Source organism: Pleurodeles waltl, chromosome 10, assembly GCF_031143425.1.
Source record: "Pleurodeles waltl isolate 20211129_DDA chromosome 10, aPleWal1.hap1.20221129, whole genome shotgun sequence".
NCBI lineage: Eukaryota > Metazoa > Chordata > Amphibia > Caudata > Salamandridae > Pleurodeles > Pleurodeles waltl.
The window spans coordinates 277514888-277530348 of record NC_090449.1 but is presented as its reverse complement, the minus strand read 5'-3'; the positions used below and the strand labels follow the sequence as shown (position 1 = coordinate 277530348).

Below are 15461 nucleotides of genomic sequence, written 5' to 3'. Positions count from 1 at the left end.
TCACCACAGTGCTAGAAACTGAATCCCACTTGTGTCTAGGTTGTAATTCCATAAATTTAGGAAATTTACTCAAGCCATCCAGTTGGTACATTTTCGGAAAGACTATTCCCAAATAACATGTGCCATACCATCCTCTAGGAAGACAGTAATAGGCATTTTTCTCACAGATATAATAAATACCAGGCATCGCAGGATCTTGACCATTCAGCATAAATGTCCATTTACTCTGAAACAAAAACACGTCTACATTCACTTGTGCCCACATATATTCTATTGAAATTAGATTGCAGCCTATATATACAAAGCTTGCCTACATGTTTTTCATCTAAAGCTAACTTCCCTTGTTTAGTGATGTCAGTATAAGCATGATCAGTCCCAGGGCTATGTTGAACTATTGCCTTATCTATCTTAGCTCTCATTACCCTTCTTCTTTGTTCTGTGTTCTCTAAGAAGCTCTTTTCAACAGATGTTAGTAAGCAGGTTTAATTATTCTGGTGTGCATACACCATTTCAAAGGTTGAATTAGGTTCAAAGAATCCTCTTACTAAAACTATATAATTATCCCCAGCTATTCTACTCCAATATCTGACTAATGGTTCAAAAGAAAATACAAGTTTGTGGTTCAAATAGAAATACTGAATTCTCTCTTGGTTATTGAACCTTGTTAGTAAAAGACTACAAGTTATGCCATAAGTTAATGGCAGACTGTGATATGAAATTCCCTCCTCAACAGAGGTTGGAATCTGCGTACAAGCAAAGCAATTTTTCGCATTCATAATGTCAACATACTCCCGCCATAAGCGATAGAAGAAATTAGAAGAAAGCTCTTTTTCTTCATGTAAGTATTTTCCATCTATTCTAAACTTATCTCTAGCTGAAATAGTAGGAATTAATTCTGAAGATGTAGAGGTTGTTTGATTTATAGCTATAGCATGGTTGGTTCCATTTGAATCAAAGACAATCACACTCACAATCAATAACAAACACACTATAGCACAAACAATCGCCAAATGAATTCCCATGAATTTACAACATCTGTTCTTAGAGTGTTGTTTGCTAAGGTTTCCCATGGTCTGTTAGGAACCAAAAGTAAAAGCAAAAAAAAAAGCATAGCTATGCAGCAAAAATCCTAACAAAAGGACCAAAAAATTCAATTCTTCAATTTTCAATCTTCTATCTTCAATGCCTCCTAATTTCTTGTCTTTCTTTTTTATTTCTTTTCAAAATTCATTCCCACCCACAGGTCCTTTTGCCAAAGTGTGGTAGAAGTTGTCAAAATCAGTTTAGCAGCTTATCAAATTATGTTATCAAAGGTCTTTTCAGGTACGATGTAACAAAGTCTTTTCATTTAGTTTTCAAATTCTAAATTTTTCTCAACAAATCTTCATCAGCTTCCTTCATGTGCCAAAATATAGACCTGGAACATCTCTGTTGAAACAAAAATTCAAACTTCTTCTTGCCATTCATTAGAAGTTGCACATGCCTATTCAGGACCTTAGTATCTTTTATTGGCAACTCTTTTCCATTTCAGCCTTCAACCACAGTTTCTTTCTCCTTCACTCAGATCTTCTTCTCTGCTTAGCACATTTTCTTCATGAATTGGTGGCACCATGTTAATCATCCTTGCCTCTGAGCCCATTTCTGGTGAGTTTTCACCTTCCAGAGGTTTTCTCGTTAATGCTCTTTTCAAAATTGAACTCAAATTCTTCTCCTTTGACATTCCCTCAGCTGGTTCAGGAGGAGTCAAACCCTCTTAGCCTGGATCTGTCTCAACTCCTTTTCCATTGGGGTGAGTCACTTGTTCAGTCTGGTTTGTCCGACCATCTGCTTCTGAGGGCACCCTCCTCTGAGTAGGTTTTCTCTGGGCCGGTACTCTTTCTTGTTCTCTTTGGACCTGTTCTCTTACTGTTTCATTTGAGGATAATTCACCCTCATCTTCCAGGATACCCTCCACTTCATCCGACTCAGGAGTGGGTAAGCAGACTGGAGCGTTTCCAGGTGAAGTCTCCAGCTCTTCTCTTTCTCTTTCTTGACCTGGAATACGCGTAGGTGCAGGTAATCTCAACAGCTCTTCTTCTTGCTCTTTTGGATTACTTACTTTCCAAGTGTGCCTTGCGTGGATCCAGTTCTGGAGCCCTGCATAATTCTCAGCTGTAGTCGTTATTAATGTCACCTGGTAGGGTCCCTTCCACTTTGGTTCCAAACACGATTTTATCATGTGCTTTCAGATCACCAGCCTTCAGGTTGTGTCCTTGGCCTTGAGGTGCTTGAAGTGTGGTAGCTTCCACCTGATGAGAGAAAGATCGTACCACATCAGCTAGACCCTTGCAGTAATCTAACACCAAATCATCTGTAATGTTCATAAGAGCATTTGCAGGTACAACTGACAATCTCATGGCTCTCCACATGAGGATTTAGTGAGGCGACAATCCTGTTTTCTTGTCAGGGGTGTTTCTCTTTGACATTAGAACTAAAGGCAAAGTATCTGCCCATTTCAAATGAGTGGATGCACATATTTTTGCCAATCTCGATTTCAAAGTGCCAATTCATCTGCTCTACGAGTCCTGAAGCTTCTGGGCAGTAACTACAATGGAGTCTCTGTTCAATGTTTAAGGCTGAACATAGCAACTTAATCACTTCATTGTTGAAGTGACTTTCCCTATCTGATTCTAAAGAACCCAGAAAACCAAAACGGGGAATTAGCTCTCTAAGTAGTAACTTTGCTACTGTAAGACTGTCATTTCTCCTTGTAGAGTAAGCCTCTATCCAATGACTGAAAATGCACACAATCACAAACACATATTTCATACCAGCAAATGCAGGCATCTCATTGAAATCCGTTTGCATTCTGCTAAATGGTCCTCCAGCCTTGCCAATATGTCCCATACTGGCCACTGTTCCTTTGCCAACATTCATTTGCTGGCAATGCACCTATGGCAAATTGTTTCGCAACCTGTCTAAACTTTGATTTGAACCAATGCTGCTTAAAACAGCGGACCACAGCATCTCTACCTACGGGGGCTTGTCCATTATAGTATCTGCCCATGTGAGTCAGTAGACTATTTGGCAGAACTGCCTTCCCTTCTCCTGTAGCCCAAATGTCATAATCTCTTTGGACACTATTGCTTTCATCCTATATCTGCACTCCTCTTTGGGAACCTTATCTTGGACAGCTTTTAACTCTTCCAAAGTGTCAATAACTTGCATAAACCTCATCATTTTCAGGCAACAATTCCCAGTTTCATTTGAAGGATATGCCATTCAATGCGCAAAACTTTGCGACTTGATCCACATATGCATTTCCCAATGACACTTAGGCCCTCATTATGACTTCGGTGGTCTAAAACCTAGAGTGTGTGTGTGTGTCGTGCGTGCATGTCTGGATGGGGTTGGGTGGGGGGTCTCTAGGGGCTTAGGGGGGACTGTGGCTGTGTGGGAGGGCTGGGGGAGTCGCATACTGGTGACAGGAATGTTGCCAGTATCCTTTTCTCCAGGGATTTCCTGGTGGTATTGCACCAGGGAATCCACGATGGAAAGGAGACTCCAAAAACAGTCGACGGTCTATGGTGGACCGCCTGGGCAAAGGTGGTCCACCTTCGCCCCGGCGGTCCAACTGCCCTGGCGGTACAGGCGGTGGACTGGCTGCTTTGCAGCCTGTTCACCACCGTGGTCATAATCTGGCAGTCCAGCACCGCAACTCCGTCAGCGGTGTTACCGCCACCACCAGTGTGGTAGAGCTGGACCGCCAATGTCCTAATGAGGGCCTTAATCTTGTGATATCTGATGTGTACTGCATTTTGCCACAGCAACTTTTTTGGGTTTTTGAATGGCTTGTAACAACTCATTAATTCTCTCACCATTCCTTATTGGTGAACCAGAAGAGGTCAAGAAGCCTCTCTGTGAACATGTTTGACCAAAGTCATGCACAATGCCGAATACATATTGACTGTCTGTGTAATTTGTTACTTTCATTGGATTTGAAATGTGGCAGGCTCTAGTTAGAGCTACTAATTCTGCCACTTGTGAAGGAAATACTCTTCGAAGGCATGATGCTTCCAGTATACCAGTGACAGTACATACTGCATATCCTGCTCTTAATGTATCCACATTATCTCTCAGGCAGGAACCATCAACAAAAATAATTTGTTCATTTTCTTCCAAGCAAGTAACTTTAATATCAGCTCTGGGTTTTGTGCATAGCCCTGTAATTTCCAGACAATCCAATTTGTCAGAAAAAGTATTCTCGATCAGGAGTAAGGTTGCTGGGTTAAGCACTGTACATCTCTTAATTGTAACATTTGGAGACCCCAAGATTGCGGTCTCATATTTGGTCAGCCTAGATCTGGTCAGATATTGGTCCTTATCATGACATTGGCGGTAAGTTCCGTTTACCGCCATGGTGACGCCTGCCAACATACCGCCACTGAGGTGAACATCCGTTCGCCAAATTATGACACACACACACCAATCTGACAGAATACTGCCACATACACACATCCGTCAGCCCAAAGGTCAGTGCTTAAGTGGCAGTGCTAAGGCCCATACCGTTACGCCAACAAAACAATGCCCACCACGTCATGACCCACGAATCACCACGGCGGACATTCAATGGCGCTAAACTATTGGCGGTACACACAGGCGTGCTTAAAATGGACACCTAAATACTAAAATACACAAAATTGACCAATACTAAAAACACACACCTGACACTGATACACACACCACACCCACAGCTCAATACAACACACACCCACATTACCCAAAACCCCTTACAAATACAAATTATTGCCACCAGACTGACACCAAGACTACTGTGACAACTAGACACACACACCAAATGCATCCATACATCCATCATGCACCCCACTTCACACACCCAACCACAGTACCCAACACCCACACACTTACACACACCACACATCACCCATGTCCCCACAAACGCACCCTCGTTTCACAGATGAGGAGTTGCGGGTCATGGTGGAGGAAATAGTCAGGGTAGAGCACAGCTGTTTGCAGCACAGGTACAGCAAATATCTATTGCCAGGAAGATGGAGCTATGGCAGAGAATCGTGGAGAGGGTGAACGCTGTGGGACAGTATCCAAGAACAAGGGACGACATCAGGAAGCGGTGGAACGATCTACGGGGGAACCTACACGGCACCAGCTCACCATCTAGAGGACTGGCGGTGGACTCCCACCTCCTCCCCCACAGCTTACAGCATGGGAGGAGCAAGTCTTGGCAATTCCTCCTTCCTGAGGGACTCACTGGAGTTGCTGGAGGACTGGACACTGGTTAGTCAACATTTACAATGTATCACCCCCATACCTGCATGCCATCTCACCCCTTCACCATCACTCCTATCACTCCACTCAATCCCACACATTGCACGTACACATATGACTAACCCCAATGCCAAGCCCTGCATGCTATACCAATGCATGGACAGCCCTCCCAGCCCTACATGGACATTCATCACAAAAGCATGCACAGCATAGGGAAACTAACAATCCCACAATACATCACCATACACAAACCAAGGTGGCAGGGCAACAGCAACGATAGAGGGGAAGCTGGGGATGTACAATATGTCACAGACATGAAGCATAATACATCACTTACATCCCCACAGGTGCCCCAGTCAATGTCAGCGGAGAGGAGGTGCCATGACAAACCAGTCCCCCAACAGAAAATGCCCCCAGTGATGACAGTAACTCTGGACTTCTGGATCTAGATGAACTACCTGGCCCATCAGGGTCCACTGGTCAGTCAGTCACCCCAGCCCACTCCCATTTAACAACAGAGCATCTCCCATCAGTATCCAACACCATAGCACCCAACTAGCATCCCCACGCCTCTGTTCCCAGGACCCTTCAATCAGCACTGTGCCCACCTGTCCAGGAACCCCAGTCCACACCTTGCCCCCAAGACAATCAGGGACCTGGCAGTGGGCACCCCATTCAGGGAACACAGGCACAGGGCAACAGGGACACTGGAAAGACTGCTGTGTGCCACGGTGAGGACATGCCCAGGGAACCAACTCTCCAGGAGGCACTCACCAAGATCCTGGGGGCCTACCAACAATCCCAGGACACAATGGGACAGGTACTTACCAACATGCAGGAGAACAAGCAGCTGCAGGAGGAACACCATCAGGGAGGACTTGCAAGCTCTCAACACCATGATGATCTCCATAGTAGGGGTGCTGTCAGTCATGGCCAACATCATGAGGGAATCGACAGCACACCAGAAGGCCTCTACCACTATCCAGTTTATTGACCACCCCTCCACTTCTGCTGCAGCTAGTGGGCAGAAGGGTCTGCCATAGGACCCACAGGCCACCAGCACCCCTCCCCCTGCAGATGGTAAACCACACCTCAAACGTTCCCTGCGACCCAGACAGAAGCCACAAACACTTGCCAAGACCAGGAACACCACCAGGAAATTAGACTGATTGTCCCCCCTTGTGTCCCACCCTGTCACCTTGTCCACTTTGAACTGCCTTTGCTCCCCTTCCTATGGCCCATTGGACACTGGAACTTTGCTACAAACAGACTGGAACAAAACCCTGGACTTTCCTCTACCATCACCCTATTCCATTGCATTTTTCAGTCAATTATTTGCACTACAGTAAACACCCTTGAACACAACTTGAGTGACACCATTTTATGTGTTGAAAATGTGCATTTATGGGAACAGTCTCATCTAGTGCAAATGATCTGAACACTGTGATAGCATACAGATAATGACCTGTAGCTGTCTGTAGTAAACACATCAGAACACTGTTGTCATATCATCATCCAAATGACAAGCCATAGGTGACAGTAAGTTGAGATGTAAAGGAAGTGAATGCCTTCATGCTACAGCCACACACATAAATCAATAGTCAGAGTAATGGTCAGTTCCACTGTCTCACCTGTGTGTCATTGAAAGTATTGACGTATAACTGATGTTCTGTTGTCCACATCCTCATCCCCTGCCTCCTCATCCTCACTGCCCTCAGGGTCCACTGCTGCCACAGGATCATCTCCGGTCTCCTCCTCCTGCTGAAAAGGCACATGTCATCTGAGGGCCAGGTTGTGCAACATGCAGCAAGCCACTACTATCTGGCAGGCCTTCACGGGTGAGGAGCACAGGAATCCACGTGTCAGATGCAGGCATCTGAATCTGGCCTTCAGGAGGCTAAAGGTCCTTTTGATTAATCTCTTGTTCGCCCATGTGCATCATTATAAAGGTTCTCAGCCCCTGTTCTGGCATTCCTCACAATGGTCAGGAGCCACAAAAGGTTTGGGTAGCCAGAGGCATCTTCAAGTATTGAGGGACAAAGATTAGCCTTACACAATGTTATGGGGATAACACTTGAAGGCATACACTGACATACAGTGGGCGGGGACTCTGGCTCACCTATTAGCCACACCCTGTGCCTCTGTAGCTGGGCCATCACATTTGGGATGCTGCTATTCATCAGAATTATGGCATCATGCACTGACCCAGGCTACTTGGCAGTGATGTGGGAGATGTACTGGTCCGCCAGGCACACCATTTGCACATTGAGTGAGTGGGAACTCTTTAGATTCCTGAACACATGTTCATTGTGGCAGGGGGGCACAAACACAATATGTGTACCGTCAGTCAACCCAATAATATTGGGTATATGTCCCATTGCATAGAATTCCGCTTTCACAGTTGCCAAATCTTCCACCTGGGGGAAAGAAATGTAGCTGCACATGTCTTTCACCAAGACAGACAATACCCTTGCCAGCACGATTGAGAACATTGGCTGTGACATTCCTGCTGCCAAGCCTACTGTCACTTGGAAAGAACCGGTTGCTAGGAAATGGAGAACTGATAGAACCTGCACAAGAGGTGGGATCCCAGTCGGATGACGGATAGCTGATATCAGGTGAGGCTTCAATTGGGCACATATCTCTTTGATTGTGGCCCTGTCCAGTCTATAGGTGAGTATTATGTGCCTGTCCTCCAGTGTAGCCAAGTCCACATGGGGTCTGTACACGGGGGGTTTTCTCCTCCTCCTATTCATCCGCATTGATAGGTATCTAAGGGGCACAAGAGTGAGTAGGCTGTCACAATTCGAACAACTGAACCACCACCTCAGTGTGCATACAGCATTGATGTGATGGAAAAGTGCAAATGGCAATGTATACACAATTATCAGCAATGACGCAGTTATGGAAGATCTGTCCAGTATCTAGGGACAGGTGGAAGTGAGGTAACTCCGCTGACGTTGGACGTCGTGGCAGAAGGCGGTCTTGCACGCCGTGCAATTCCTCATTCGCTAATATGGGGCTGTATGGATTGTGATGTGCCATCACCAAGGATGTGCAGACCCTGGGGGTCTACAGCAAGCGGAGCACCCACTACAGAAAATGGTAGGAGGACCTGAGACACTGGGCACGGAAGACCGTGGAGGCCCAACTGGGGATGGCCTCCCAACGAGGAAGGGGTGCAGTCAGAATCTGACCCCCATAATGGCCTGCATACTGGTGGTGGCCTACCCAGAGCTGCATGGGCACTTGAGGGCATGAGAGCAGCCACAAGAGGGTCAGTACAGTGGGCATTACTACAGTAATTGCTAGGTGGCATGGGATCCGGGTGGTGGGTGTGAGGTAGTGGGTGCCCCTTAATGCCAGGTCAGACATTGCAGCGTGATCCAACTCAAGGGTAATGGGTGTATGGCAAATGCAGGTAACCTAGCTAATTTGCATTCCATGTCAGTCAGGGCTTTGTAGGTCCCAGGAGGGGTGCAGTTGGCGGTGTTTGGCTCTCATCTTGCTGTGGCATCTAGCCAATTCAATGCCAGTGCAATGCATAGTGCTCAAGCCTGATCCCTGTGTGTGATGGTGCTGTATATGCCAACTGTGGATAGGGTGCTGTAATCAACCCTGTGCTCTCATTCACTCCCCCCCCTTTTTCCTTCTGCCGTCCTGTCCATGTGTGCATTAACATCATCTGGCGGAGGAGCAGGGGCACCAGTGACAGAGGGAGCTGCATCTCACAGGACCCAGGAGAAGACCTCTGTGACCAACCCAGCTACAGGTACAGCTGCCACCCCGTACCAGCACTGCCCTCCCAGTAGCCCCTCAGCGAGTTGCTCTGCCCACTCACCCAGAAGGGAGGGCATCTCCTTCGTCCAAGGCACCTCAGGCCCTGCAGACCGAGTGAGCCCTGCTGCCCTGAGTGAGGACACTATTGACCTCCTGAGATCCATCTCTGTAGGGCAGTCAACCATTGTGATACCATCCAGGGGCTGGCATCCCAGATGCAGCAATGCAATGCATTCCTGAAGGGCATCCACTGTGGATTGGCGGCCCAACAGAGATCAATTCAGGCTCTGGCCTTCTCTCTGATGGCAGCCATTGTCCCTGTTCCTACCATCCCCCCTCCAACTACCACTTCCCAGTCCCAGTCTCCTGAACCCCAACCCATCCCATGCACACATACAGACGAGCATGCACACAAGACATCACACAAGAGTGGCACAGTCAAACACAGGCACCACACTTCAGTCCACAAGCACTCACACAAACAACAGACAGTTGCACACACATCCACATCCACTGCCTCCACTGTCTCCCCCTCCTCTTCCTCATCCACCTCCCTCACAGTCACGTCCACACTCACACCTGCATTCAATGCTTCAACAGCCACCACCAGCATCACCACACCAAGCAGCACATACACCTCACTAGCAGACACCTCCACACCATCCATCCACGCATCCCCTGTGTCCTCTCCCACCCTGTCTGTCCCCCCTCCTAAAGGACACAAGCGCAGGTACTCAGACACCCAACAGCCATCCACCTCACATCAGCACACTGCCCATGCACTACACCCAAATCCAGCAGACATACTCCTCCAACAACCACTCCCTCCTCACCGTCCCTAAGAAGCTTTCCCTTGCTCAGCCTCTTCCCTCCCCTTCCCCCTGTCCTGCCAGTAAGAGCAGGGTCCCAATGACCCAGCCCAGTACCTCAGCCAAACAGTCCACAGAGACAATGGAGGCACCTCCTAGTCGTGAAGGCAAGACAGTGAAGGATTCCACTCCACTAGGCAGGAAAGGGAAGGATCCCACTCCACCACCCAGGAAACGGAAGGATCCCACTCCACCAGCCAGGAAAGGGAAGGATCCCACTCCACCACCAAAGAAAGGGAAGGATCCCACTCCACCAGCCAGGAGGGGTAAGGTTCCCACTCAACCACCAATGACAACAGCGCGTCCCACTCAACCTCCAATGACAGAAAAGGTTCCCACTCAACTACCAATGACAGCAGCAGGTCCCACTCAACTACCAATGAAAGGCAAGAAGCCTTCACCTCCAGCTGAGACACAGCAGCCCTCTCCTCCAGCAGAGGCTGCCCGGGGGACACCTCCCCTAGCAGAGACAATGCAGCCCTCACCTCCATTAGAGGCTGCCCATGAGACACCTTCCCCAGCAGAGATTTTGCAGCCCTCACCTCCAGCAGATGCTGCCTAGGAGACACCCCCTAGCAGAGACAGTGTAGCCCTCGCCTCCAGCAAAGGCTGCCCAGGAGACATCTCCCCCAGCAGAGACAATACAGCCCTCACCTCCTGCAGAGGGCATGTAGCCCACCACCCTCCAGGGACTGTTGTATTAGGAGCCCCCTCCAGAAGCAGTGGGCATCTTCCCCAACTCAGAGACTGTCACCTTGCACTCACCAGCATTGGGAAATGGGCATGGAGTCCCCTCCAGAAGCAATGGGCATGTTCCCCACCTCTGAGACTGTGATCTTGCACTCCCCAGCATTGGTAAATGGGCATGGAGGCCCCTCCAGAAGCAGTGGGCAAGCCCCCCACCTCAGAGACTGTGACATTGCACTCCCGAGCCAGGTGAAATGAGCATGGAGCCCCCTCCAGAAGCAGTGGGCATGTTCTTCATTTCAGAGACTGTGACCTTGGACCTTGCACTCCCCAGCATTGGGAAACGGGCATGGAGCCCCCTCTAGAAGCAGTGGACAAGTTCTAAACTTCAGCTGAGGTGCCCCCACCCCCTTACCCCTGAGGTACCTGTCCACTTCTGAGATGTTGCCCATGCGCAGTTTTGTGTGGAGTTAGTCAGGATCAAGTTGTGGCTTGGACTGTGCCCAGTGGCCATGTGGGCCTATGTACTTTGGACTGGGCAATTGTTCATGTATCTTTGTTCTAAAATTGGTTCATATGGTGGCTGTTGCCTTGCAATTACAATTTCAGTACTGCTGACCTGTAGTCCTTGTATTATTATGCTGTGTCTCCTGTGCCATTGGTTTATGTCTGCAGCTGGTTGTGTGTATGGTGTGTGTCTGGTGTGTGTCATGCATGTGTGTCACTCTCCTTTTCTTCCCTCCCTTCCTTGTGTGCTAGGCGGCTCTACTCACCGTCATCATCTTTGTTGGCGTTGGTGTTCCTCGTGGAGCATGGTGTAGCACAGCATCAGGAAGACTTGCCGGTCCTGTTTCATGGCGGCGTTGATCTTCTCTGTGTCTCTGTTTGTGAGTTTTTGGTCTTCTGTGATGTGCTTGTACCAAGCTTTGGATGACGTTGGTACCTCCCCGGAAATCATGGCGGTTTGCCGTGTCATGATATGGTGGGCAGTACCTTGTCTTCCACCTGGCTGTTGATGGCTACCGCCGTGGTTGTGTGGCGGATGGTGTGGAACATTGGCAGACTATGGGAATTATCACCGCCATGGTCTTAATTTGGCAGTAATTACCACCAGCCTGTTGGCAGTATTACTACCACTTTAACTGTCACCGCCAATGTCATAATGATGATCATAGTGTTTTAGACCTGGTAAGCAAAATCTCATTAAAATGTGATACCATAATAGTGAGGGGATAACCCATCATTATGCTCTCGCTCTGAGTGAGGCTTTGCTCGACTGCTGCAACAGACCACAAACATCCTGGTATGGCTGCTGTGACCGGATTCAAAGTAGCTGAAAAATATGCCACTGGACGATTTACACCTCCATGAGTCTTAGTCAAAACAGACAAAGAACATGCATCACCTTCATGACAAAACAGTAGAAAAGGTTCGGTGTAGTCAGGCATACCTAAAGCTGGACCTTGACTCAAACTTTTTTAAAGATCATTAAATGCTTTCATACAAGCTGCATCCATCGATATAGGATCAGAAACATCCTGATGAGTCAGTTTCTGTAGGGGCTTTGGAAGAACCGAAAAATGTGGGATCCACTGGCGGCAGTAGCCAACCATTTCTAAAATCATTCTCACATCTTCTGTGTACTCGGTACTTTCATTTGAAAAGTTGTAGCTACTCTCTCCCTGGAAATTTTCCTAGTCCCTTTTTCGATCAGATGACTGAAATATCTTTCCTTTTTCTGACAGTACTGCAATTTAGCAGGGGACACTTTATGTTTATTGTCTCCCAGGAAATTTATCATAGCAACCGTATGATATTTACACCGTTCTTTTTTCTTGGGAGCAATTAACAAATCATCAATGCATTGCACTAACATTGACTGATAAGGCATTACCAATGACTCCAAATTAGTTTTCAAGATCTGGTTGAAAATGGATGGTGACTCTGAAAACTCTTGTGGAATTCTACACCAGCAGTAGACCTTGTTCAGAAATTTAAAACAAAAGAGATAGCCACTGTCCTTGTGAAGAGGCACAGAAAAGAATGCTTGACATAGGTCTATCACAGTCAACCATTCAGCATCGCATTGGATCTGAAAGATAATCACAGCTGGATTTGGCACAATTGGACAACATTTTATAACTATGTTATTTATTTTTCTCAAATCCTGCACAAGACTAATTTTCCCACATGGTTTTCACAAACCCATTATTAGTGAATTACATGGGCTACTCAACACTTCTTTCAAAATTCCTTTCTCAACAAACTGCTCTATTAAGAGTTTCACACACTTGATTGCTTCAATTGTCATCGGATATTGTGGCGTCTGAGGAAAACTACATTTTACTTAATTGATACTCTAACTGGTTCTACTCCTTTAATCAACCCAATGTCCTTTCCTGAAAGATCCCACACTTTAGACTTAATTGTCTTTTGCAAATCCACAGGAAGATCTTTTACTTCAAAAACTGGAAAGAAACTAATCAAAGAAGCTTCCTCAATCTCTGGATCATCGAAACTGATCAAAGGAAATTCTTCGAACACTGACTCACTGCTGACAGTAAGTGTTGAATCTTCCCCATCATCACCGTTTATTTGAATTTCAATTCCTTCATCAGTACAAGTAATTGAGCATCTTGTTTTGCACAATTAATCCCTTCCCAGTAAAGACATGGGATGTGAATCACAAACCACAAACTTGTGCAATCCTTTAAAATTGCCAATTTTAACCAAGACTGGTTCTGTAATTGGGTTAGTCAAATATTGATTTGCAAAATCTGAACTGTCTTCCCTGATAAAGGCAAATCTGGAACCTCTGCAGATCTCACTGTCGAGCGTGTAGCTCCAGTAGCAACCAGAAAAGAGACTTTGTGACCATGCACCTTTCCCTTAACATAAGGAACTTTCTGATCCACTTCTAAAGAAGCAGCCAACACACATTCCTCTTCATCCGAACTACCCGTCAGCCAAACATCATTTATTCCATTCTCACAGTGTAAAGGAAATTGGTGTACTGCATTATTACTCTGATTCATTTTCTGACCTGAGAAAGCATCACCTGTTGCTAACCCACAGTAGACTGTGGTAACTGAAATTTTCCAGGCATTTGAATTTGTTATACAGGCACCATCTGCACTTGTGGCTGCATCTGTTGCAATTGGGGTAATTGTATTTGTTGTAAATTCGGTTGTACATTTTGCACAGGCTGTATGGGTTGTAAGGGTTTGAAACCCTGCATTGGATTTACATTATTCTGGAAATTTTGAATTTGACCTCTCATTCTTGGTCCTCTCATATTCTGAAAAACATTGACACCATTCATCTGTTGGAGAACAACTCCTTGTTTTAACATTGGACACTGCCTTTTCCAAAGCCCGATTCCCCCGAAGCATGACAAGGTAACATTCTTTTTCCTTGTGGCTCTCCTTGCATCATCACAGAGTTCAAATCAGGACCACAATTAATACTTCCCATACCACCACGGCCTCTAACTCTGCCTCCAGTTTGAAACATGCCTTGACTCTGGAACACACCACTTCCCTATTGCTGCTGTTGAACTGGAAATCCTCTCTGAAACCCTGTTTGTGCAGCCTTAATCTGCATCACCATTGCTCTTTCCTTCAACCTTTTCTGGTTCAATTCAATCTCACCACTACAGTATTTTGTGTACTGCAACACCTCATCAATCGGTTTGGCTTGCCAACAAATCAAATGACTCTTAATCATCTGACTAATTTCTGGTCTGTGTCCTTCAAAAAATCTAAACACAGAATTAATTGTGTCCTTTGGCTCAATTGTTTCTGTGCCACTGTAATGTTTAAATGCTTTTAACAACCTCTCATAGTATCGCTTCCTGAGCTGTTCTATCTATGCATTGCCAATCAATATTTTTTGGGGAAATTCTCATTTTCAGGAATTCAGTGAAGATAAAGTAATATTTCATTACTTCAGGAGATGGTGCACATGTTGATGGATCTCTCAGCGGCTCACTTGTTGGCCAATCTACACTCCTCTTACACTTGATCTACAAGTTTGCTGGAGCAACTGTCTTCAAAAGAGTGTTAAAATCCTTCCACAGGCATTTTGCAAGTTTCACATACCTATCTGTTTGCTGGTACAACCCCACTGATTTCTCTCTCAGCCATGGGTAGTCATTTGTAAATGACAAAATGTCACTCCTACTCCAAGGGACATGTACAAAATTCCCTCCTGGAATCTCTCTCATTGGTAAAACCTTTACTGGCTCTTTAAATTGTGATACATCTACAGGAGGAATATATGAACCTTTCCTCTGCCTTTCTCTTTTCTTGACTCATCTGCCTTTCCAGTTTTCTAATGCTCCCCAAATTTGTACTTTCTCAAGTAACTCTTTAAGATGTGTTTTCATCCCTGCAGACCTCATGTGTTCAAAATCTTCAGATTCAAAATGTAATCTATAACTTTTTTTCCAGCTTTTTGTTTTTGTAAGATCTATTTCATATTTATCTGCTAACTCTTGTAGTTGTGGATGCACTTCAGCTGCTCCCTCTGTAATTAATGGACACAAATATCTCAACTCAGCTTCAATGTAAGATTGAAGTCTATTTACTCCCATTGGGCTCACACGATGAGGAGTCAATATTTTTAACTTGGGTCCATTACGTGATCCAGCCATTTCAGAATTTTAATAGGGGTTAGATCTAATAACGACCTTGATCTATTTTTAGACTTTCTCATAGGCCAGATTAACCTAGTGTTTTTGTTCTGGTTTTGAACACCTTGGTTATTTGCATTGTTATTGCCTTGAACATATAAAGGCATAAATGGACCAAATGTGACAGGTACCAACATTGCATCTGGACT

General features: G+C 46.0%; 1 protein-coding gene across 1 annotated transcript in view; it reads left to right on the top strand.

Moving 5' to 3' along the window:
- GRIN2A (glutamate ionotropic receptor NMDA type subunit 2A) overlaps positions 1-15461 on the top strand; it is a 1722233-nt gene that overhangs the window by 1575503 nt on the left and 131269 nt on the right. The window lies entirely within an intron of this gene.